Raw genomic sequence first — 25,851 nt, forward strand, 5'->3', positions numbered from 1 at the left:
GGTACAGTATTGTCATTACCAATTTCAGGGTAATTGGCGGAAATGATGGTGCTCCTACGCAAGCAAGGAGTCACAATTATCCCATACTTGGACGATCTCCTAATAAGGGCGAGATCAAAAGAGCAGTTGTTGAACAGCGTGTCACTTTCGCTGAAGGTGTCACAGCAACTCGGCTGGATTCTCAATATCTCGAAGTCACAGTTGGTTCCTATGACTCGTCTGCCCTTCTTGGGTATGATTCTGAATACGGACCAGAAATGGGTTTATCTTCCGATAGAGAAGGCCCAGGGACTAATGACTCTGGTAAAAAACCTATTAAAGCCAAAACAGGTGTCAGTGCATCACTGCACTCGGGTCCTGGGAAAGATGGTGGCATCTTACGGGGCCATTCCCTTCGGCAGGTTCCATGCGAGGACTTTCCAATGGGATCTACGGAACAAGTGGTCCGGATCACATCTACAGATGCATCAGTTAATCACCCCGTCCCCTAGAGCCAGGGTGTCTCTCCTATGGTGGCTGCAGAGTGCTCACCTTCTGCAGGGTCGCAGGTTCGCCATCCAGGACTGGATTCTGGTAGCCACGGACGCGAGCCTCCGAGGTGGGGGAGCAGTCACACAGGGAAGAAACTTCCAAGGTCTTTGGGTCAAGTCAAAAAACTTGTATTCAAATCAACATCCTGGAGCTGAGGGCCATATACAACGCCCTTCAGCAAGCGGAAACATTGCATCGCGACCTACCGGTTCTGATCCAGTCATACAAAATCACCGCAGTGGCTCATGTAAACCGCCAAGGCGGCATAAAGAGCAGAGTGGAAATGGCAGAAGCCACCAGGATTCTCCGCTTGGCGGAAAATCATGTAAGCGCATTTTCAGCAGTTCATTCCGGGAGTGGACAACTGAGAAGCAGACTTCTTCAGCAAACACGACCTGCATCCAAGAGAGGACTTCTTTAGGAAGCCTTCGCACAGATTGCAAGTCAGTGGGAACTGCCACAGATAGACATGATGGCGTCCCGCCTCAACAAGAAGCTACAGAGGTATTGCACCAGGTCAAGAGACCCTCAGGCAGTAGCTGTAGATGCCCTAGTGACACCGTGGGTGTTCCAGTCGGTCTATGTATTTCCCCCTCTTCCTCTCATACCCAAGGTGTTGAGAATGGTAGGAAGGAGAGGAATGAGAACAATCCTCATTGTTCCAGATTGGCCACGAAGGACCTGGTATCCGAATCTGCAGGAAATGCTCACAGAAGATCAGTGGCCTCTTCCTCTAAGACAGGACTGGTTGCAACAGGGGCCATGTCTATTCCAAGATTTACCGCGGCTGCGTTGGACGGCATGGCGGTTGAACGCCGGATCCTAGCGGATAAGGGTATTCCGGATGTGGTCATTCCTACGCTAATAAAGGCTAGGAAGGACATGACATCTAAACATTATCACTGTATATGGCGAAAATATGTTTCTTGGTGTGAGGCCAGGAATGCTCCTACGGAAGAATTCCATATGGGCCGTTTCCTTAACTTCCTGCAAACTGGAGTGAATTTCGGCCTAAAATTAGGATCTATTAAGATTCAGATTTCGGCCTTATCCATTTTCTTTCGAAAGGAATTGGCCTCTCTCCCTGAAGTACAAACTTTTGTGAAGGGAGTACTGCATATTCAGCCTGCTTTTGTACCTCCGGTGACGCCTTGGGACCTTAACGTGGTGTTAAGTTTCATTAAGTCACACTGGTTTGAACCACTTAAAATGGTGGAGTTGAAAAATCTCACTTGGAAGGTGGTCATGTTATTAGCCTTGGCTTCGGCTAGGCGAGTGTCGGAATTAGCGGCTTTATCACATAAAAGCCCCTATCTGGTTTTCCATATGGATAGAGCGGAATTGCGGACCCGTCCTCAATTCCTGCCAAAAGTGGTTTCATCCTTTCATATGAACTATTGTGGTGCCTGTTGCTACGCGTGACTTGGAGGATCCCGAGTCCCTTGATGTGGTCAGGGCTTTGAAAATTGACGTGGCCAGATCGGCTACAGTCAGAAAACAGAAGCACTGTTTGTCATGTATGCAACCAACAAGATTGGTGCCCCTACTTCAAAGTAGACTATTGCTCGCTGGATCTGTAACACGATTCAGCAGGCGCATTCTACGGCGGGATTGCCGTTACCTAAATCGCTCAAGGCCCATTCCACTAGGAAGGTGGGCTCTTCTTGGGCGGGTGCCAGAGGGGTCTCGGCGCTACAGCTGTGCCGAGCTACTACTTGGTCGGGTTCAAACTCCTTTGCAAAGTTCTATAAATTTGATAGCCTGGCTGAGGAGGACCTCCTGTTTGCTCAATCGGTGCTGCAGAGTCATCCGCACTCTCCCGCCCGTTTGGGAGCTTTGGTATAATCCCCATGGTCCTTACGGAGTCCCCAGCATCCTCTAGGACGTAAGAGAAAATAAGATTTTAAACCTACCGGTAAATCTTTTTCTCGTAGTCCGTAGAGGATGCTGGGCGCCCGTCCCAAGTGCGGACTACTTCTGCAAGACTTGTATATATATTTATTGCTTAAATAAGGGTTATGTTATAGTCTCATCGGTCTTGGACTGATGCTATGTCGTTTTCATACTGTTAACTGGATAGTATATCACAAGTTATACGGTGTGATTGGTGTGGCTGGTATGAATCTTGCCCTTGGATTAAAAAAAATCCTTTCCTCGTACTGTCCGTCTCCTCTGGGCACAGTTTCTCTAACTGAGGTCTGGAGGAGGGGCATAGAGGGAGGAGCCAGTGCACACCCAGATATAAAGTCTTTCTTAAAGTGCCCATGTCTCCTGCGGAGCCCGTCTATCCCCATGGTCCTTACGGAGTCCCCAGCATCCTCTACGGACTACGAGAAAAAGATTTACCGGTAGGTTTAAAATCTTATTTTTTTAGTACACACTGATACTGAGTACTCCATCCTAATCTTGGACCACTCCTCGGGAATAATAGTCTCACCCACTTTGTGCTCCTAAGCCAATTGGGACTCTTTAAGTGGCTGGTTGTGGGTGAGTAGAAGAAATTAGTAGACTTTGGGCCTAATTCAGAGTTGATCGCTGCAGCAAATTTGTTAGCAGTTGGGCAAAACTATGGCCCTCATTCCGAGTTGTTCGCTCGCAAGCGGATTTTAGCAGATTTGCTCATGCTAAGCCGCCGCCTACTGGGAGTGAATCTTAGCATCTTAAAATTGCGAACGATGTATTCGCAATATTGCGATTACACACCTCGTAGCAGTTTCTGAGTAGCTCCAGACTTACTCGGCATCTGCGATCAGTTCAGTGCTTGTCGTTCCTGGTTTGACGTCACAAACACACCCAGCGTTCGGCCAGACACTCCTCCGTTTCTCCGGCCACTCCTGCGTTTTTTCCGGAAACAGTAGCGTTTTTTCCCACACGCCCATAAAACGGCCTGTTTCCGCCCAGTAACACCCATTTCCTGTCAATCACATACCTAATATTAGGGACCCCCAGTGACGGAGAGGCCTTGTCGATCGGCCTGGGGGCTTAACCCTATATCTGCAGATATACGCAACCAAGATCTCCGTATTATCTGACTATTATGTAGGAATATTATTCACTCAGTGTGCATTAGGGAACCATTGTTTTTTCCTTCACAGAATTACCCCTCCCTTTTAGCACCTGAGTGACATCACTATCTGATTGAGCAGTTCACCATTTTTTTGCATTTTTTTGCATTTTTTTGAATCACATTACGATCGCCAGAACGATGAAAAAGCCGTGAGTAAAATTCCTAACTGCATAGCAAATTTACTTGGCGCAGTCGCAGTGCGGACATTGCGCATGCGCATTAAGCGGAAAATCGCTGCGATGCGAAGATTTTTACAGAGCGAACAACTCGGAATGAGGGCCTATGTGCACTGCGGGGGAGGAGGGGGGGTAGACATAAAAGTGCAGAGAGAGTTAGATTTGGGTGGGGTGTGTTCAAACTGAAATCTAAACTGCAGTGTAAAAATAAAGCAGCCAGTATTTACCCTGCACAGAAACAAAATAACCCACCCAAATCTAACTCTCTCTGCACATGTTATATCTGCCCCACCTGCACTGCACATGGTTTTGCCCAACTGCTAACAAATTTGCTGCTGCGATCAACTCTGAATTACCCCCCTTGTGTGGGAGAGCGAAGCGGTATTGCAAGCGGTGTAACTAGAAGAAATTTTTCTCCACCAAGCCAAAATATTCTCCGGCGCCCAACCCCCCAACCCCCCAACCCCCCACTCACCCATAATTGGCACTAGTAAAGTGATGAATCTACTCATGCCTAAGGCGCTCGCCTCAAAATAGGGGGCGTGGACTTTCTGAAATGGGTGTGGTTTCCCCCCCTCCCTATTTTCCAATACCAGCCTAGGCTTTGACATACCACCCAACTGTCCTGATTTTGGGGGGGCAGTTGGGAGGTCCCCTGTCACTGCTGCTCTGCTTAGCAGTGCGGCTGTGAAAAGATGCTGTGCGCATGCACACAGCGTCTATTCACAGGAGACAGAGGGACTGGGGGCATGCCAGCAGCTCACGGAGTGCTGGGCATGCCCCCTCAGTGGCGAAAATGGGAGGCATGGCTTGTGTTTGAGGCCACACCCCCTTGCAGAGGCCATGAAGCCACACCCCTTGTAGAGGCCACACCCCCTTACCGGACACGCATGGTGAAGAAGTCCCAAGTCTCCAAGTTGGGAGGTATGGCTGAGAGGTCTGGGGCTGGTTATGGATTTGGGAGTAGACACTTTATTTATTAATTAATTTATTTATTTAGTTGTATTTGACAACAAATACAGCAGTGAAAAGTACACACGGTGAGATAAATCTGTAAGATTTTGACTATATAGTCAAAATCTTATCAAAATTTAGTGCATATCACAAGGTGTAATGGTGTGTACACACAGTGAGATTTTTCTTACGATTTTGACTATATAGTCAAAATCGTAAGAAAAGTTAGTGCAGATCGCAAGGTGAAAGTCACCGCGCGATCCTGATTCGATGCCGATGCGCGGTCCTGCGCGGTCGGCATCGCAAGAATAGATAGACTGTGCAGGCAAGTCAATTTTGACTTTCTCTATAGAAGAGATATTCAAAATTGACACCTAGCCAAAATCTCACATGGGGGGGTCATTCCGAGTTGTTCGCTCTGTATTTTTCTTCGCATCGCTGCGATTTTCCGCTTACTGCGCATGCGCAATGTTCGCACTGCGACTGCGCCAAGTAAATTTGCTATGCAGTTAGGAATTTTACTCACGGCATTACAAGGTTTTTTCTTCGTTCTGGTGATCGTAGTGTGATTGACAGGAAGTGGGTGTTTATGGGCGGAAACAGGCCGTTTTATGGGAGTGTGTGAAAAAACGCTACCGTTTCTGGGAAAAACGCGGGAGCGGCTGGAGAAACGGAGGAGTGTCTGGGCGAACGCTGGGTGTGTTTATGACGTCAAACCAGGAACGACAAGCACTGAACTGATCGCAGATGCCGAGTAAGTTTGAAGCTACTCAGAAACTGCTAAGAAGTGTCTATTCGCAATTTTGCTAATCTTTCGTTCGCAATTTTAATAAGCTAAGATTCACTCCCAGTAGGCGGCGGCTTAGCGAGCGAACAACTCGGAATGACCACCATAGTCAGTATCGCAAGCACATAACGAGTGTGCTTGCGATAGTGACCATGTGCCGACCTAGCCCCTGTCGCATAGTGAGAATCAGGCATAGCCCGAATCTCACCGTGTGTACGGGCCATAAGGCAGCTTGCGATACAGATTCAATCCCGATGCGCAATCCCGTGGGGTCGGTATCGCAAGGCTAGATAGACTGTGCAGGCAAGTCAATCTTGACTATCTAGTGTACTATCTAGTACAAAGTATAGTCAAAATTGGCACTTAGTCAAAATCATACAAGCACAGATAGTCAAAATCTGTACTATCTGGGCTTAGGGAAAGTTCAAGGGAAATCGCATATTCAAAATCATACATAGCAAGGATCTCACTCATGTTTCACGGGCCGACTGCCATGCTTGCAGCCCTCTGGTTTGACAGGGAAGGAAAGTAGAGCGCAGCGCGAGCGCGGTCCCTCAGTGCTCAGTCAGACTGTGATCAGACAGTGCTCAGTCAGACTGCGCTATGCTCTCCTCTCCTTAGCTGACACAGCAGCAGCAGTTGAGCAGAAGGGGGGAGGGAGGGAGGGGTCCTTATATTGACTGTGATTTCTGGCACTTTGGGGCATATGTATAACTGCCACTGTGGGGTATATTTGGCACTGTGGGGCATATGTATATCTGGCACTGTTGGGCATATCTGGCATTGTGGGGCATATCTGGCACTGTGGGGGCATATGTATAACTGGCACTGTGGGGCATATCTGGCACTGTGGGGCATATGTATAACTGGCACTGTAGGGCATATGTATATCTGGCACTTGGGGGCATATGTATATCTGGAACTGGGGCCATATGTGTATCTGGCACTGGGGGCATATGTGTATCTGGCACTGTGGGGCATTTGTGTATCTGGCACTGTGGGGCATTTGTGTATCTGGCACTGCGGGGGCGTATCTGGCACTGTGGGGGCATATGTGTATCTGGCACTGTGGGTCATATGTGTATTTCGTCACTGTGGGGCATTTGTGTATCTGACACTGGTGGCAAATATGTATCTGGCACTGTGGGGAGCATATCTGGCACGGTAGGAGCATATCTGGCACTGTGGGGTAGAGCCGGCCTTAGCTATAGGCATGCTAGGCATTTGCCTAGGGCATTCAAGCATGTCTAGGGGCATCCAAGCATGTCCCTGCAGCATCTCATGCTGAGAGGGACAGTCCGCAAACTAACTGTTACTTTCCAAATGTATTCAATCAGTACTTGTATACACTGCTGTTTACATTTGTCAAAAAAAATGCACACTGTGCCTTAAACTTCCTCTGACATGCTTGAATGCCCCTGACTTGTGAGACCTCAGACAGACAGCAGAAGCCCAGTAAATGCAATTCCTGGACCTGTGACATTTTTACTGACTATATAAGGTTATTACTGGATGGCTTCTTATGATAACACATGTGTATTTTGGAAGACTGCTTCACAGAAACCTGACATCACCTATACTGCTTGTGCACATGGGGGAGGGGGACCCTGCCATCCTGTGTGTGTCCCTTATCCCTGTGCAAACCCCAGGTGTCTGCAGGGACATAACATGGGCAATGTTCTCCCCACACTTTATTTCCTAGTCAGTCCATACCGTAAAATTCCCCTGCCATCTAGCACTGTAACGTGGTCAGTAAGTTGCGTTGTGCTATTTCTATATGAAACATCAGTGCAGCGTGACTTTTGGACACATCAGACTGGAGGGCAGAGCATTTAGCTCCCACAGTATAAAGTAAAGTGCATGCAGTTAACGGGAGTAACAGACACCAGCAAACACACTGATTAGTGAAGAGAATGGACAGTTTCTACATGTTTGATACTGATCTTTTTGTATAACCAGCAAGTGTGGCAGTATCTGTGGTTATGTGTATTATGGGCATTACTAATGTGGGGCATATGTGTAAGGTTCCTTTACTGTGTGGAATTATATGTATTATGGTCATTACTGTGTGGCATTGTGCAGAGTTGAACTGGCCCACAGGGTAACCCCCCGGTGGGCCCCACTACCTGAGCGTTGCAGGTACAGATGCAGAACTAGCGGCGGAGCTAGGGGGCACCAGACAAAATTTTGCCTAGGGCATCAAATTGGCTAGGGTCGGCTCTGCTGTGGGGGCATATCTGGCATTGCGGGGGCATATCTGGCACTGCAGGAGCATATCTGGCACTTTGGGGGCATACGTATATATGGCACTTTGGAGGCGTATCTGGCACTGTGGGGGCATACTCCCGTAAAACAGAAAGAGGTAATAATGTGGCTATCTCTCGGTATGTGTATCTGGCACACACCCATTTTTTAGCGCGCACACAGTACCACTAAGAATTTTTTTCTACTTGTACCACTGCTTTCAACTGATGTTAAACCAGACGGATGGTAAATCCACATTTTTTAGACAGCAACACGCCCCCCACCTCTCCCTAATACTCTGAATTGAAACTTTGCATCCTCATGATGATACAGTAAGTATCAGAAAACACCATATTTTCAAAATGCATAGCAGCTGTCCTATGTCCTGTGCAAATGCAATCAGGGTTAATGATGACAAAATGCCACAAGGTGTCCTCAGCTGCTTACAACAGCTATCTGTATACAGTAGGTGCTAGTATGTCAGCTTTTGCAAAATAAACAATACTATTGGACAGAAGTAAAAATGATTCAAGAGAAGCATGATGTAATAGTATGGGACGATACCTCCACACATTCAGGGCTGGATAATGCATTTCTGCACTTTTTCGCTATTAACACCTGAAAAACATATTCAAAATATCATCATTTATCTCTTAAGGTGTGTACACACGGTGAGATCCTCACTATGTCCGATTTTGTTTATGCGATTTCCCTTGAATTCCCCCAGAGCCCAGATAGCACAAATAGTACAGATTTTGACTATCTGTGCTTGAGATTTTGTCTATGTACGACTTTGACTAAGGTGGTCATTCCGAGTTGTTCGCTCGCTAGCTGCTTTTAGCAGCATTGCAAACGCTAGGCTGCCGCCCTCTGGGAGTGTATCTTAGCTTAGCAGAATAGCGAACGAAAGATTAGCAGAATTGCTACTAAATAATTCCTTGCAGTTTCTGAGTAGCTCCAGACCTACTCCTAGATTGCGATCACCTCAGTCCGTTTAGTTCCTGGTTTGACGTCACAAACACACTCTGCGTTCGGCCAGCCACTCCCCCGTTTCTCCAGCCATTCCTGCGTTTTTACCTGGCACGCCTGCGTTTTTTAGCACACTCCCTGAAAACGGCCAGTTACCACCCAGAAACACCCACTTCCTGTCAATCACACTACGATCACTCGAGCGATGAAAAAACGTTGCTCGAGCTTGTGTAAATCTACAAAGTTTTGAGTTAAATTACATGCGCATTTTCCACCTAATCGCTGCGTTGCGAAAAACGGCAACGAGCGAACAACTCGGAATGACCACCTAAGTGCCAATTTTGACTATTCTTTGTACTAGATAGTACACTAGATAGTCAAGATTGACTTGCCTGCACAGTCTATCTAGCCTTGCGATACCGACCCCACGGGAGTGCACATCGGGATCGAATCGGTATCGCAAACTGCCTAATTTTCACTGTTAAATGTTAGAATAAGGCATGATCTTTTTTTCATGACTTAAAACACCAGAACTAAAGGTCCGGTTTCCTCCCACAATCCAAAAACATACTGGTAGGTTAATTGGCTTCCAACAAAAACTAACACTAGTGTGAATGTGTGTGCGTGTACATGTGATAGAGAATATAGATTGTAAGCTCCACTGGGGCAGGGACTGATGTGAATGGCCAAATATTCTCTGTAAAGCGCTGCAGAATATGTGTGCGCTATATAAATAACTGGTAATAACTTATAATAAATAAAAGGTCATATTGGTAAAAGAGCTATGCATCAAAAATGCATGGAAAAAGCATCACTAATACCCCTTTCACACTAGCACCTAAATCATGTGTTTGTGAGTGTGAACACACATCAACCAGGGATTTTGGTAGGTCTTTACCAGGGACGGGGCTGAGACATGGGAATTTGCCAGCTTTTAGACCCGGCAATTTCCGACCTCTAAGTGTGATATCCAATTGCCCGTGGTACATTACCATGGGTAATGATATCGCCCTGGGCTATCCTATAAGGCCCAATAAGCCAGGACGAGCTGTGGCTTATCGGGGATGTTTCACCTGCCTTCACTCAGCATTAGCTCCCCGAAGTTGCGGCTCTGGCAGCTCCACCACCGGTTCCTTACAGCTCCCGCTCCCCCGTCACATGACCCCTGCCTGGTCGGGGGAGTACGTTTTAAATAATGTATGAAAGGGGCACAGAGGGACGTAGGAACGGGGGGAGTACTAGGACAAAAGGAAGGAATCTGATATAACTCAAGTTTCTCTTACGTCCTAGAGGATGCTGGGGACTCCGTAAGGACCATGGGGTATAGACGGGCTCCGCAGGAGACATGGGCACCTAAAAGAACTTTCTAGTATGGTGTGCACTGGCTCCTCCCTCTATGCCCCTCCTCCAGACCTTAGTTAGATCTTGTGCCCCGAAGAGATACAGGGAGCTCTCCTGAGTTTTCTGTAAATAGAATTTTGTTAGGTTTTTTATTTTCAGGGAGCTCTGCTGGCAACAGACTCCCTGCATCGTGAGACTGAGGGGAGAGAAGCAGACCCACTTCTTAAGAGTTTAAGGGCTCTGTTTCTTAGGCTACTGGACACCATTAGCTCCAGAGGGAGTCGGATCACAGGTCTCACCCTGGGGTTCGTCCCGGAGCCGCGCCGCCATCCTCCCCACAGATGCCGGAAAAAAGAAGCCGGGTGAGTATGAAAGACATATGAAGACGTCAGGCGGCAGAAGACTTCAGATCTTCATGAGGTAAGCGCGTAGCTTCCTGCTGCGCGCCATTGCTCCCACACTTACACACACACTGGGCACTGATGGGTGCAGGGCGCAGGGGGGGTGCCCTGGGCAGCAATAAACCTCGTTTTGGGCATTAAAGCATGTAGTTAGGCTGCGGAGGCAGTAAACTACAAATCCCCGCCATTTTTTTCAAATTTACGAGCGGGACCGAAGCCCGCCGTGCGAGGGGGCGGAGCTTGATCCCTCAGCACTAACCAGCGCCATTTTCTCCACAGAGGCTGCAGAGAACGCTGGCTCCTCGGACTCTCCCCTGCTGAGCATCAGAGGGCTGAAAAAAAGAGAGAGGGGCACATATTTGGCGCAGTGAGTGGGGGAAATCTATATTTATATATATATATATATATATATATTGCCAGGTCCACGGCACTCCCAATTCCCAAAAGTCTCTGAATACAAGAGATATGGCCGGTGCCCTCCCTGGTTACAGCAGCGCTGTGTCCAATGTAGCATGCAGAGTTGGGCGGCACTCACGGCGCAGGAAGAAAAACAGACAAGCAAGTCTGGAAGTCTCAATCAACGTTTCAATGTGTATTATAACATTTTCGTCAGGATAAAAAATTACAATGTGTTACTCACCCTTTTAACTCCGTCTGATGGTCCATGGCGCCTCCTGCTAGTCGCGTCCCGCTCCGTCCAACTGATGACGTCATTACGAGGCGCCAGCCGCGGCGTCATGGAGCACCTGGACCGGAGCACACAGAAAACACCACCCCTGTGACAAAACAATTATAAACAAAACACACAATTTAACCACAAGATACAGTATAGGTCACAAAAAAATCAGTGATACTATGTACTAGAAATGTATCAACTTGAAATGAAACAAAGTACATAATTGTATGTAGCAGTAAGCATATTTAACCCATACTGATTTCATAAGAAAGATGCACAGAACAAATGCGCCAATACCTACCTAATAATACTATTACCGAAAAGTAAGTTATATTACAATCAGCACTACAGAAAGCTAATAATAATCATAACTCCAAAGAGCTACCAATCGCTAATTAATTATAAGAATTATAAGAAAGCTGACAGTCCCGCTTGTTCATTCAACCCTTTAGGGGATAGGGTGTCCAATGTAAAAATCCACTTAGCCTCCGCTCTAAGTAAAAGTTGGGCCCGATCACCACCTCGTTTTAATGGGTTCAGATCTTCATGAGGTAAGCGCGTAGCTTCCTGCTGCGCGCCATTGCTCCCACACTTACACACACACTGGGCACTGATGGGTGCAGGGCGCAGGGGGGGCGCCCTGGGCAGCAATAAACCTCGTTTTGGGCATTAAAGCATGTAGTTAGGCTGCGGAGGCAGTAAACTACAGATCCCCGCCATTTTTTTCAAATTTACGAGCGGGACCGAAGCCCGCCGTGCGAGGGGGCGGAGCTTGATCCCTCAGCACTAACCAGCGCCATTTTCTCCACAGAGGCTGCAGAGAACGCTGGCTCCCCGGACTCTCCCCTGCTGAGCATCAGAGGGCTGAAAAAAAGAGAGAGGGGCACATATTTGGCGCAGTGAGTGGGGGAAATCTATATATATATATATATATATATATATACATATATATATATATATATATATATATATATATAAAAGCGCTATCTGGGTTTTTTTCCTGGGTCAGTTTGGCGCTGGTGTGTGCTGGCATACTCTCTCTCTGTCTCTCCAAAGGGCCTGCTTTAGGGAATTGTCCCCTCATAGCTATATCCCTGTGTGTGGGGGGTGTCGGTACGTGTGTCGGCATGTCTGAAACGGAAGGCTTATCCATAGAGGAGGTGGAACAGATGAGTGGTGTGTCTCAATCGGCGGTGCCGACTCAGGATTGGATGGATATGTGGCATATGTTAAATGCTAGTGTAGCGTCACTGCATAAAAGGCTGGACAAAGCAGAGTCCAGCGCGTCGGCAGGTAATCAATCTACGGATTGTACCGACTCACAGGACCCGTCGGGGTCTCGGAAACGTCCCTTCTCACAAATAAGGGACACAGATACCGACACGGACTCTGATTCCAGTGTCGACTATGATGAAGCAAAATTGCACCCCAGGGTGACAAAAAGTATTCAGTGCATGATTATTGCAATAAAAGATGTGTTACATATCACTGATGAGCCCTCGGTGCCCGACACGAGGATACACATGTTTAAGGGAAAGAAACAGGTTATAAACTTTCCTCCTTCACATGAAATTAATGAGTTATGTGAAAAAGCTTGGGAAACTCCAGATAAGAAGCTGCAGATTCCCAAAAGGGTTCTTATGGCATACCCTTTCCCTACACAGGACAGGGTACGTTGGGAATCCTCTCCCACAGTGGACAAAGCCTTAACACGCCTTTCCAAGAAGGTGGCGCTACCGTCCCCTGACACAGCGGCCCTCAAGGATCCTGCAGGCAAGAGACTACACTAAAGTCTATCTACACTCATACTGGTACTTTGCTTAGACCAGCAATTGCGTCGGCATGGGTATGTAGTGCAGTAGCAGCTTGGACAGATACACTGTCAGCTGACCTTGATACCCTAGATAGGGATACAATTTTGTTAACATTAGCTCATATTAAGGACGCAGTCTTATATATGAGGGACGCTCAAAGAGACATTGGATTACTGGGTTCAAGAGCCAATGCTATGGCTATTTCGGCAAGAAGAGCCTTATGGATCCGCCAATGGACGGGGGATGCAGACTCAAAAAGGCATATGGAGGTTTTACCTTACAAAGGTGATGTATTGTTTGGGGACGGCCTCGCGGACCTGGTTTCTACAGCTACCGCGGGTAAGTCGACCTTTTTACCTTTTGTTCCCCAACAGCAAAAGAAACCCCCACAATATCAGATGCAGTCCTTTCGGTCGCATAGATCTAGAAGAGGTCGGGGCTCATCTTTCCTCGCCAGAGGTAAGGGTAGAGGCAAGAGGACACCTGCTGCGGCTGGTTCCCAAGAGCAGAAGTCCTCCCCGGCTTCCGCTAAGTCTACCGCATGACGCTGGGGCTCCCCTGCGGGAGTCCGCACAGGTGGGGGCACGCCTTCGACTATTCAGCCAAGTCTGGGTTCAGTCAGACGTGGACCCTTGGGTGATAGAAATAGTCTCCCAGGGCTACAAGCTGGAATTTGAAGAGGTGCCCCCTCGCCGATTTTTCAAGTCGGCCTTACCAGTTTCTACCCCAGAGCGGGAAGTAATGCTAGCTGCAATTCAAACGCTGTGTCAACAGCGAGTGATTATCAGGGTTCCCCTGAGCCAACAGGGAAAAGGGTATTATTCTACCCTATTTGTGGTTCCGAAGCCGGATGGTTCGGTCAGGCCCATTTTAAACCTAAAATCCCTGAACCTGTACCTGAAAAGATTCAAATTCAAGATGGAATCTCTCCGAGCGGTGACAGCCTGCCTGGTAGGGGGGGATTTTATGGTGTCACTGGACATAAAGGATGCTTACCTTCATGTCCCCATATATCCCTCTGAGATTCGCGGTACAGGATTGTCATTATCAGTTTCAGACGTTGCCGTTTGGGCTGTCCACGGCCCCGAGGATTTTCACCAAGTTAATGGCGGAAATTATGGTGATCCTGCACAAGCAAGGAGTCACAATTATCCCATAATTGGACGATCTCCTGATAAAAGCGAGATCAAGAGAGCAATTACTGGAGAACGTGTCACTCTCTCAGAGAGTGCTTCAGCAACATGGGTGGATTCTCAATCTACCAAAGTCACAGTTGGTTCCGACAACTCGACTAGCGTTCCCAGGCATGATACTGGACACGGAACAAAAGAAAGTTTTCCTCCCATTGGAAAAAGTCCAGGACCTCCAGAACATGGTCCAAGAACTACTAAAGCCAAAAAGAGTGTCAGCTCATCAATGCACTCGGGTTCTGGGGAAAATGGTGGCAACTTACGAGGCCATTCCCTTCGGCAGGTTCCATGCAAGGACGTTTCAATGGGATCTTCTGGACAAATGGTCCAGGTCCCATCTACAATTACATCAAAAAATAACACTGTCCCCCAGGGCCAGGGTGTCTCTTCTATGGTGGCTGCAGAGTGCTCACCTTCTAGAGGGTCGCAGGTTCGGCATTCAGGACTGGATCCTGGTAACCATGGATGCGAGCCTCCGAGGATGGGGAGCAGTCACCCAAGGAAGAAATTTTCAGGGACTGTGGTCAGACCAGGAGTCCTGTCTACACATCAACGTGTTGGAGCTAAGGGCCATATACAACGGCCTTCGACAAGCGGAGAATCTTCTTCGCAACCTACCAGTTCTGATTCAATCAGACAATGTCACAGCAGTAGCTCCTGTGAACCGCCAAGGCGGGACAAGATGCAGAGTCGCGATGGCAGAAGCCACCAGGATTCTTCGCTGGGCGGAAAATCACGTAAGCGCTCTGTCAGCAGTCTTCATTCCGGGAGTGGACAACTGGGAAGCAGACTTCCTCAGCAGACACGATCTCCATCCAGGAGAGTGGGGACTTCAGCAAGAAGTCTTTGCACAGATAACGGCTCTCTGGGGAGTTCCTCAAATAGACATGATGGCGTCACGCCTCAACAAGAAGCTTCGGAGGTATTGTGCCAGGTCCCGGGACTCTCAGACAATAGCAGTAGATGCTCTGGTGATGCCATGGGTGTTCCAGTCGGTCTATGTGTTTCCTCCTCTTCCTCTCATCACAAAAGTGTTGAGGCTCATAAGACGAAAAAGAGTACAGACAATACTCATTGTTCCAGACTGGCCTCGAAGGGCCTGGTACTCAGATCTTCAGGAGATGCTCACGGAAGAGCCCTGGCCTCTTCCTCTAAGGGAAGACCTGTTACAGCAGGGGCCATGCATGTTCCAAGACTTACCGCGGTTACGTTTGACGGCATGGCGGTTGAACGCCGGATCGTAGCGGAGAAGGGTATTCCGGAGGAGGTCATACCTACTCTAATAAAGGCTAGGAAGGAGGTGACGGCAAAACATTATCACCGTATCTGGTGGAAATATGTCTCTTGGTGTGAAACCAAGAATGCTCCTACGGAAGATTTCCATCTGGGTCGTTTTCTCCACTTCCTACAGACAGGAGTGGATATGGGCCTAAAGTTAGGCTCTGTTAAAGTACAGATTTCGGCCTTCTCAATATTCTTTCAGAAGGAATTGGCTTCTCTCCCAGAAGTCCAGACGTTTGTAAAAGGAGTACTGCACATCCAGCCTCCTTTTGTGCCCCCAGTGGCACCATGGGACCTGAACGTGGTGTTGCAGTTCCTTAAATCACACTGGTTTGAACCCCTTAAAACGGTGGAGTTGAAATTTCTCACCTGGAAGGTGGTCATGTTGTTAGCCTTGGCATCTATGAGGCGTGTGTCAGAATTGGCGGCCTTGTCTTACAAGAGCCCTTACTTGATTTTTCATGTGGATAGAGCGGAATTGAGGACTCGTCCTCAATTTTTACCTAAGGTGGTGTCTTCGTTTCATATGAACCAACCTATAGTGGTGCCTGTGGCTACGAGTGACTTGGAGGATTCCATGTCCCTGGATGTAGTCAGGGCCTTAAAAATGTATGTAGCCAGGACGGCTAGAATTAGGAAAACAGATGCATTGTTTGTCCTGTATGCTGCCAACAAGATTGGCGCGACTGCTTCGAAGCAGACTATTGCTCGCTGGATCTGTAACACGATTCAGCAGGCTTATGTTACGGCTGGATTGCCGTTACCGCATTTAGTAAAGGCCCATTCCACTAGGAAGGTGGGCTCTTCTTGGGCGGCTGCCCGGGGAGTCTCGGCATTACAGCTTTGCCGAGCAGCAACTTGGTCGGAGTCAAACACTTTTGCTAAATTCTACAAGTTTGATACCCTGGCTGATGAGGACCTAGCGTTTGCTCAGTTGGTGCTGCAGAGTCATCCGCACTCTCCCGCCCGATTGGTAGCTTTGGTATAAACCCCATGGTCAGTGGCGTAACTAGAAATTTTTCTCCCCCAAGACAAAAAATCCTTCGGCGCCCCCCCCCCCCCCCCCCATACACCCCGTAATTGGCACTAGCAAAGGTAGAAAAATGTGCGCGCCGCAGGCGCGCGCTGGCAAAAAGGGTGTGTGGCTTTGTCGAAATGGGCGTGGAGGGCGTGGAGGGCGTGGCATTGCAGGAAAAGACTACCTTATACCCCAGTTTTGCAACCTGCACGCCCAGACGTTGGCCACCACAGGAAAGAAAAATAATCCTGATTCATGCCCCTTACATTATTTGTAATTTTTCCTCCTTATAGTAATGCCCAGTATACATTATTCCACATACTGCAATGGTCCTTAGACATTATTCCACACACAATCAGTGATCGCGCTGAGCCAAAAAAAAAGTGGGTCCCAGGGACCCTTCACTTTTAAAAATTGGGGTCCTACCGGTCGTTTTCTGGGTCCCATCGGAATGAAGGTTCTTATTAATTTTAATCTTGTTTGGACACTACAAAAGTGTTGCAAGATGGGGGGGATGGGGTGACAATGCTGCTGGGCTCTGTAGCATGCAGGACACCCTGCACCAGAGCTGTAACTAGACATTTTGGTGCCCTTAGGCAGAAAGTGAATTGGTGTTAGACCACTTAGACCATAAAGAACAGGTAGTGCGCGCCGTAGGCGCGCCGCAAAATTTTAGGGGCGTGGCTTCATAGGGAAGGGGCGTGACCACATAATAGTGTCAATTCACATTACACCACACAGTAGTGGCGCTTATACACATTGCACCAGGTAGAACCTCCTATGCACACTGATCCAGGTAGAGCACGTCATACACTTTGCACCAGGTACAGCACGTCATACACTTTGCACCAGGTAGAGCACGTTATCATACACATTGCCGCTAGGTAGAGCACGTTATCATACACAGTGCGCCAGGTAGAACACGTTATACACACTGCGCCAGGTAGAGCACGTTATCATACACATTGCGCCAGGTAGAGCATGTTATCATACACATTGCCGCTAGGTAGAGCAAGTTATCATACACATTGCATCAGGTAGAGCATGTTATCATACACATTGCCACTAGGTAGAGCAAGTTATCATACACATTGCCGCTAGGTAGAGCAAGTTATCATACACATTGCGTCAGGTAGAACACGTTATTATACACAATGCGCCTGGTAGAGCACGTTATTATACACAATGCGCCTGGTAGAGCACGTCATCAGCCACATTGCGCCAGGTAGAACACGTTATTATACACAATGCGCCTGGTAGAGCACATTATCATACACATTGCGCCAGGAAGAACACGTTATTATACACAATGCGCCTGGTAGAGCACGTTATAATACACATTGCACTAGGTAGAACACGTTATTATACACAATACGCCTGGTAGAGCACGTTATTATACACATTGCACTAGGTAGAGCACGTTATCATACACATTGCGCCAGGTAGAACACGTTATCATACACATTGCGCCAGGTAGAACACGTTATCATACACATTGCGCCAGGTAGAGCACGTTATCATACACATTGCGCCTGGTAGAGCACGTTATTATACACATTGCACCAGGTAGAGCACGTTATCATACACATTGCGCCAGGTAGAACACGTTATCATACACATTGCGCCAGGTAGAACACGTTATCATACACATTGCGCCAGGTAGAACACGTTATCATACACATTGCGCCAGGTAGAGCACGTTATCATACACATTGCTCCAGGTAGAACACGTTATTATACACATTGCGTCAGGTAGAACACGTTATTATACACAATGCGCCTGGTAGAGCACGTTATTATACACAATGCGCCTGGTAGAGCACTGAGGCACATTGCAGTAACCACTCACTTATCACCTCCAGTTGCACGAAGGGGCCGTTTGACACAAGTGGTACCGCCCCCAGCAGCAACTCACTGACACTCACCATTTTTTCTGACAGCACAGTGCAGTGAGTGCACTGGCACAAGTAGCCAGCCTGCGCCTGTAGTAGCCGCAGCCTGGAGGAGCTCTATGTGAAATCGCAAGCAGAGGCTGTTCTCTGGCAAGAAGGAGCTCGTCCAATCGCTTCCCCTGACGGGCTGGCCACTGCGAAATATACCGATAATCAGTTCCAACTGTGTCAAAGTAGTGGAGCCCCAGGTGCAATGGGAAAGTCAGTGTCACTGCACAGTTGTACTGATTACTGGTATATTTAGCAGTGGCCAGCCCGTCAGGGGAAGCGATCGGAGGAGCTCCTTCTTGCCAGCCTCTGCTTGCGATTTCACAGATAGCTCCTTCATGCTGCGGCGCCGGCTGGCTACTTGTGCCAGTGCACTCACTGCACTGTGCTGTCAGAAAAATGGTGTCAGTGAGGCCCTGACACTCTGAGCGGCCTCACATTGCACACACGGAGCTTGCAGCCCCCGGACATCCCGCATCTGCACCAGCTACTCCAGGTGAAGTGGGGCGATGCAGCACTGTCTACTGCTTACCTACAGCGGGAGCTGCGCAGCCCGGCCGGCTCCTGCTGGAAGGTAGTTGACGGGTCTCGGTGGGGCGTTGAGCGGGTCCCGGGTAGGGGGGTGGCGGCGGGCAGATCCGGAGCTGTACTCCCAGTCGCAGAGGAGGGTGCTAGCGGCAGGGCGGCAGTGGAGCCGGATGAGCGGGGCCAGTCTGTCAGCCCTGCAGCACAGATTCATGTGCTGGCGGGGAGCAGGATTCAAAGCGGGAGATGCTGCAGGCTGTGATTGGATGGAGACTACAGGAGGTGATTGGCCGAGGAAACAGCCAGTCACCTCCTGCATTCCGCTGACAGGCCTAACACATGCAAACACATATTCAGATGAGCGCGTCCTGTGGGACCCGCTCATCTTCTAAATGTGAGTCCCGGGCGGCTGTTTCTGGGTAAAATACGCGCCATAGCGCTTTTTTGCGATCACTGACAATAATGCACATGACACAATATGCACACACCGTAATGCCCCCTACACATTATGCCACACACCGTAATGCCCCCGACACATTATGCCACACACCGTAATGCCCCCGACACATTATGCCACACACCGTAATGCCCATTACACATTAAGTTCTACAGTAAGGCTTCCAATTACTTTTAAATTACCTGCTCGTTGCCAGGGGTTTCATGCTCTTGGTTCCATGCACGGTGCCAGGATGTCATGCTCGTTGCCAGGGGTTTCATGCACTGGGTGTCATACTCGTTGCTAGGGGGTAGTGCTTGTTGCTAGGGCCGTGCTCCCAGTGCCACATATGCTCCCAGTGCCAGATATTCCCCCACAGTGCCAGGTATATGCACCCAGTGCCAGATATTCCCCCACAGTGCCAGGTATATGCACCCAGTGCCAGATATTCCCCCACAGTGCCTGCTTCCCCCCCCAGTGCCAGGTATATGCCCCCAGTGCCGGGTATATGCCCCCCCAGTGCCAGGTATATTCCCCCAGTGCCAGGTATATGCCCCCCCAGTGCCAGGTATATGCCCCCAGTGCCAGATATTCTCCCACAGTGCCAGATATTCCCCCCCAGTGCCAGGTATATGCCCCCAGTGCCAGGTACATGCCCCCCCAGTGCCAGTTATATGCCCCCAGTGCCAGGTATATGCCCCCAGTGCCAGATATTCCCCCCCAGTGCCTGCTTCCCCCCAGTGCCAGGTATATGCCCCCATTGCCGGGTATATGCCCCCCCAGTGCCAGGTATATGCCCCCAGTGCCGGGTATATGCCCCCCCAGTGCCGGGTATATGCCCCCAGTGCCAGATATTCCCCCCCAGTGCCTGCTTCCCCCCCAGTGCCAGTTATATGCCTCCAGTGCCGGGTATATGCCCCCCCCAGTGCCAGGTATATGCCCCCAGTGCCAGGTACATGCCCCCCCAGTGCCAGGTATATGCCCCCAGTGCCAGGTACATGCCCTCAGTGCCGGGTATATGTCCCCAGTGCCAGATCTGCCCCCCCCCAGTGCCAGGTATATGTCCCCAGTGCCGGGTATATGCCCCAGTGCCTGCTCCCCCGGCCCCCCCCCCTTCCCCCCCCCTATGTGTTGGAGGGACACGAGCGCATCGCGCGTCTCTCCTGTGTCCCTCCTGGCTCTCCCCCGGCTGGTCTAATAAAGGATGTGCCGTTCGTGAGCCAATCAGAGCTCACGAACGGCACTTGCTTCCTTAGACCGGCCGGGGGAGAGCCAGGAGGGACACAGGAGAGACGCGCGATGCGCTCGTGTCCCTCCAACACATAGGGGGGGGCCGGGGGAGCAGGCACCGCAGGGAGGGAGAGCCGGAGAGGAGATCGCAGATTGACATGCGGACGCTCGTCCGCATGTCAATCTGTTCTAAATCAGTGGCGCCCCCGCAGCCCCTCGCCCCCAAGCCACCGCGAGGACTGCGGGGGCAGTAGTTACGCCACTGCCCATGGTCCTTACGGAGTCCCCATCATCCTCTAGGACGTAAGAGAAAATAAGATTTTAAACCTACCTGTAAATCTTTTTCTCCTAGTCCATAGAGGATGCTGGGCGCCCGTCCCAGTGCGGAAAATCTGCAAGACTTGTTTATAGTTATTGCTTACATAAGGGTTATGTTACAGTTAGAATCGGTCTTGGACCGATACTGTTGTTTTGTTCATACTGTTAACTGGTTATGTGTATTCCAGGTTATATGGTATGATTGGTGTGGGCTGGTATGAATCTTGCCCTTAGATTAACAAAATCCTTTCCTCGTATTGTCCATCTCCTCTGGGCACAGTTCTCTAACCGAGGTCTGGAGGAGGGGCATAGAGGGAGGAGCCAGTGCACACCATACTAGAAAGTTCTTAAAGGTGCCCATGTCTTCTGCGGAGCCCGTCTATACCCCATGGTCCTTACGGAGTCCCCAGCATCCTCTACGGACTAGGATAAAAAGATTTACCGGTAGGTTTAAAATCTTGTTTTTTTTGTAAGTTGTAAGCATTGAAACTGATATCATCAAAAATATGTGGTGTAAGCATATGGAAAAGTTAGAGGATATACAAATATTTTTTTCTTTATACTTAATTTTTGTTATTTGTCTGTAATTTTCTTTTTTTATGTTTGTGTATATTTATGTAAATGTAAATATATTTATTTGTGAAAATGTCTCATGTAATATAGTTGCAATATTTTAATAAAAAATATTGCCTGGCTGGGGCATCTGGGGCGGGGGAAGATGGGGGGTGTAGGTAATTACACTGAGTGCCAGCTTCCGGGTGCCCTTCCTGGCGCCCTTGGCTGTGACTGGAGGGGTCGCAATTGCCAATCAGGGATTTTGTTTTACCTGCCTCAGGCGGGCAAGACAAAATCCCTGATAAGTGCCAGCTTTTTGGGTCTGCGGCGGCGAACCTGTGTGCTTTTGCATGAAAAAATATATTTTTTTTACAGGAGCTCTAATTGGATACCCCGTAAAAAATATTGGTGAAACATCATGAAAAATCACGAAACTCCCCCATATCAGAAAGCGGTATAATGTGGCTATAGCAAACAGTATTTTTCAGAAATTTTTACAGTGTATACGTAGAATGGAAGCTCTCACTCGCAGGGCCCTTTTCACTCATGTGCCTTACTTAAACCATCTTCTATTCCATACTCCCTTCGATGGCACCAGATCCCACGGTTTTCTGCCACCCTGATACTTTTTTCATATACCCTGTACTTGTCCTATATTGTCTTCAACTGTAAGTCACTTTCTTGTCTTGTTTTGTTTAGTTGTTTATGTACTCTGTAATTGGGCACTGTGGATCCCTTGTGGTGCCATATAAATAAGGGATAATAATATGAGTCTTCAAGGTATGATTCCAGGTTTTCAGGACATTTCATTCAACAATCATACACTGATCTTGGTAGTTCTTTTATAGCTTTTTATTGTTAAAAAAAATAATCAAGAAATAATTTGTAAATATTGCTACTTAACTTTGCAATAGACATCAAATTGATAACTTTATGGGCCCCATACATCAGGCTGCTATCGGGACAATTCCCCATTCTGCAGATGTCTGTATCTCGGCGAAAATCAAACATGTTGGAAAACCTAAATTGGTCAATACCAACCAAAAATGATCGGTATCGGCAAGGGGGATTTTTAACATGCTATACTTTGCCGATTCCACGATAGATCGTCGATCGTTGTCTGCCAAACTGCGTTTTTGATCATCGAACGGCATCATCAGAATGGGGAGTCGGCCCATAGATGTATGGGCCCCATTAGCACAGAAGTTCACTCTGTCCATTTATGATCTCATATACTGTATGTCAAATCATTAACATACATCACAAAAAGTTGCTTGTCTGTAATAAGGTTTTGAGATAGTAAGGCAAATTCCTAATAATTTATTAATACTGGGTAATCTGTTATTATTTGCATTTAATTAATTTTGCCTACATGTTGTTGTTACGCATGTCATTTTTGAAGCCTTGTATGTCCCTGTTCTCAACTACTATGAGATGTTACTGTATGTTTTGAGCTCTGCTTTGTACTTTTAATATGGCTCACTGTCAGAGGTGTATGAAAAGAGGAGGGGGACAGTTTCATTGTGGGCCAGTGTGCCATTTTCACAGTGATTTGTACATTGCCATAGACATGGGACTCCAGAGATGTGAATATTAAACATGGATGCAAGGTATGCGCCCTGCTGAACTCAAGGGCTCATGTGCATCCCACACACTACACCTATTATATATACGCTCCCTGCTAACTGTAGTGTATTGTTCTGATGCTTAGTAATTTTTCTTTATTATTTTTTTATTTTTACCCCTTGTACGGCACTGCAGAAACTTGGTATCTTATAAATATAAAGATGTACAGTGGAGCAAAAAAGTATTTGGACAGCCACCATTGTGCAAGTTGACCCACTTAAATAGATGAGCGAGGTCTGTAATTTCCATCATAAGTACACTTCAACTGTGAGATACAGAATCTGAAAAAAAAACTAGGAAATCACATTGTATGATTTTTAAACAATTTATTTGTATATTCTTGCGGAAAATAAATATTTGGACAATCAAAAAGTTTGAATCAATACTTTGTAATATAACCTCGGTTGGCAATTACAGAGGTCAAACGTTTCCTGTAGTTCTTGACCAGGTTTGCACACACTGTAGCAGGTATTTTGGCCCACTCTTTCATGCAGATCTTCTCTAGATCTGTCATGTTTTGGGGCTGTCACCGGGCAACACGGACTTTCAACTCCCTCCACAGATTTTCTATTAGGTGGAGGTCTGGAGACTGGCTAGGCCACTCCAGGACCTAGAAATGCTTCTTACGGAGTCACTCCTTAGTTGCCCGGGCGGTGTGTTTGGGGTCATTGTCATGCTGGAAGACCCAGCCACATTCCATCTTCAATGCTCTTACTGAGGGAAGGAGGATTTTGCCCAAAATCTCACGATACATGGCCCCATTCATCCTCTCCTTAATACGAATCAGTCATCCTGTTCCCTTTGCAGAAAAGCAGCCCCAAAGCATGATGTTTCCACCCCCATGCTTCACAGTGGGTATGGTGTTCTTGGGATGCCATTCATCATTCTTCTCCCTCCAAACACGGCAAGTGGAGTTTATACCAAAAAGTTCGATTTTGCTCTCATCTGACCACATTACATTCTCCCAATCCTCCTCTGGATCATCCAGATGGTCACTGGCAAACTTTAGACGGGCCTGAACATTTGCTGGCTTAAGCAGGGGGACCTTTTGGGTGCTTCAGGAGTTCAATCCATGATGACATAGTGTGTTACTAATGGTAACCTTTGTGACTGTGGTCCCAGTTCTCTTGAGGTCATTGACCAGGTCCCCCCGCGTAGTTCTGGGCTGATTCCTCACCGTTCTCAAGATCATTGATACCCCGCGAGGTGAGATCTTGCATGTAGCCCCAGGTCTGGGGAGATTGTCAGTGATCTTGTATTTCTTCCATTTTTTTATAATTGTGCCAACAGTTGATCTCTTCTCACCAAGCTGCTTGCCTATTGTCGAGTAGCTCATCCCAGCCTTGTGCAGCTCTACAATTTTGTCCCTGGTGTCCTTAGACAGCTCTCTGGTCTTGCCATGGTGGAGAGGTAGCAGTCTGACTGTTTGAGGGTGTGGACAAGTGTCTTTTATACAGATAACCAATTCAAACAGGTGCCATTAATACAGCTAATGAGTGGAGGATAGAAGAGCTTCTTAAAGAAGAAGTAACAGGTCTGTGAGAGCCAGAAATCTTGCTGCTTGGTAGGTGTCCAAATATTTTTCTCATACGTCCTAGAGGATGCTGGGGATGACATCAAGACCATGGGGTATAGACGGGATCCGCAGGAGACATGGGCACTCCAAAGACTTTTCATTGGGTGTGAACTGGCTCCTCCCTCTATGCCCCTCCTCCAGACCTCAGTTTTAGAAATGTGCCCAGGTCGACTGGATGCACTCTGAGGAGCTCTACTGAGTTTCTCTGAAAAGACTTATGTTAGGTTTTTTATTTTCAGGGAGATCTGCTGGCATCAGACTCGCTGCTTCGTGGGACTGAGGGGGCAGAAGCAGAACCAACTTCCTCAGAGTTTCATGGCTCTATTTCTGGCTGACAGGACACCATTAGCTCCTGAAGGGAACTGAATGCTAGCCGTGTCTAGATGCTCACTCCCACAGCACGCCGTCACCCCCCTGACAGAGCCAGAAGTCAGAAGACAGGTGAGTATGAGAAGAATGATCTTCAATCAAGTAAGTGACGGCTGAGGTGCGGCGCGGCTGGCGGGAGCGCAGCGCGCCATTGCTGCCCACACACACAGGCACTGCAGGGTGCAGGGCGCGGGTGGGGGGGGCGCCCTGGGAAGCAAGAAAAATACCTCAAACTTGCTAAAAGGGGGCATAAGATGCCGCTGGCACAGCCCTACCCCCGCCAGTATAAATATTGTCATGGATACTGAGGGGCGGAGCTTCTTCCTCAGGCAGCCAGCACATTACTCAGCACCATTTTCGCTCTCTCCTCAGGCTGCAAAGAACACGCTGGTCCTCTCCTCCACTTCTGACAAGTACAGGGTGCTATAAAGGGGGGGCACAAAGCGATTGTGGTGCATTTGATAGTGTATATTACTATTTAAAAGCGCTTTTGGGCTGTGGACATACTGTGTTCACAGGCAATACTGGCGCTGGGTTTGTGAACTGGCTGCTCCTATCCTGTGTCCCTCTGACAGATTTTACTGTGGGTCTGTCCCCAAAATAAGTCCCAATGTGTCTGTGAGTGTGGTGTACACGTGTGAGGCATGTCTGAGGCAGGGAGTTCCTCCCCGGAGGAAGCCATTTTAGGGACACAGAGTTGTAATGTGGTGGCGCTACCGGCACACCAAGAGCCTGCATTGGTGAAAGAGCTACGTGACAGTATGCATCTGATTAACCGTAGATTAGATAAGTCTGAATCTAAGGCTGCATGCTGGAGAAAATTTGTG

Source organism: Pseudophryne corroboree, chromosome 3, assembly GCF_028390025.1.
Source record: "Pseudophryne corroboree isolate aPseCor3 chromosome 3, aPseCor3.hap2, whole genome shotgun sequence".
Classification (NCBI taxonomy): domain Eukaryota; kingdom Metazoa; phylum Chordata; class Amphibia; order Anura; family Myobatrachidae; genus Pseudophryne; species Pseudophryne corroboree.